This window comes from Pseudophryne corroboree, unplaced genomic scaffold, assembly GCF_028390025.1.
Source record: "Pseudophryne corroboree isolate aPseCor3 unplaced genomic scaffold, aPseCor3.hap2 scaffold_565, whole genome shotgun sequence".
Taxonomy (NCBI): domain Eukaryota; kingdom Metazoa; phylum Chordata; class Amphibia; order Anura; family Myobatrachidae; genus Pseudophryne; species Pseudophryne corroboree.
This window is the reverse complement of record NW_026970164.1, coordinates 168,897-170,404: the sequence shown is the minus strand read 5'-3', so window position 1 is coordinate 170,404 and position 1,508 is coordinate 168,897.

Below are 1,508 nucleotides of genomic sequence, written 5' to 3'. Positions count from 1 at the left end.
ACTGTGACATTACGTGCAACACCCAGTTTCTGTCACTGTGCAGGAGCCAGCACCACTCACACACTAGTCCCCGGGTGCAGCACTCAACCCCCGGGATACCCGGAGCAACAAAATGGAGATTCAGGCCAACAGGCCACACCCCTACCTATGAGACCATGCCTCCATTTTACCATTGCGCTGCTTATCTGCGCGCACTGCATTACAATCTCCCTCGCTGCCTCTCTGGGTGTCACAAATGATAGTGACACCTTTGCCATCCTTGTAGCAGCTGGTCCTAAGATCTACGCCTCCAGCCCTGAGTGTTTGCCCTTGTGACTTGTTGATCATCATAGCGAAGCAGATTCTTACAGAAAACTGCAGGGGCTTAGATTGAAAAGAAAAACATTGACGAACCCATCATTTCAGCAACAGGGTCTGCCACACGGCTGACTGAAATGACTGGTTGGTTTGGACCCCCACCAAAAAAGAAGCAATCAATCTCTCCTTGCACAAACTGGCTCTACAGAGGCAAGATGTCCACCTCATCATCCTCCGATTCCTCACCCCTTTCACTGTGTACATCGCCCTCCTCACAGATTATTAATTCGTCCCCACTGGAATCCACCATCTCAGATCCCTGTGTACTTTCTGGAGGCAATTGCTGGTGAATGTCTCCACGGAGGAATTGATTATAATTCATTTTGATGATCATCATCTTCTCCACATTTTCTGGAAGTAACCTCGTACGCCGATTGCTGACAAGGTGAGCGGCTGCACTAAACACTCTTTTGGAGTACACACTGGAGGGAGGGCAACTTAGGTAGAATAAAGCCAGTTTGTGCAAGGGCCTCCAAATTGCCTCTTTTTCCTGCCAGTATACATACGGACTGTCTGACGTGCCTACCTGGATGCGGTCACTCATATAATCCTCCACCATTCTTTCAAAGGTGACAGAATCATATGCAGTGACAGTAGACGACATGTCAGTAATCGTTGCCAGGTCCTTCAGTCCGGACCAGATGTCAGCACTCACTCCAGACTGCCCTGCATCACCGCCAGCGGGTGGGCTCGGAATTCTTAGCCTTTTCCTCGCACCCCCAGTTGCGGGAGAATGTGAAGGAGGAGCTGTTGACGGGTCACGTTCCGCTTGACTTGACAATTTTCTCACCAGCAGGTCTTTGAACCTCTGCAGACTTGTGTCTGCAGGAAAGAGAGATACAATGTAGGTTTTAAATCTAGGATCGAACACGGTGGCCAAAATTTATTGCTCTGATTTCAACAGATTGAATCCTGGTTAAGCGAATTAAGGGCTCCATCCACAAGTCCCACATGCCTAGCGGAATCGCTCTGTTTTAGCTCCTCCTTCAATGTCTCCAGCTTCTTCTGCAAAAGCCTGATGAGGGGAATGACCTGACTCAGGCTGGCAGTGTCTGAACTGACTTCACGTGTGGCAAGTTCAAAGGATTGCAGAACCTTGCACAACGTTGAAATCATTCTCCACTGCGCTTGAGTCAGGTGCATTCCCCCTC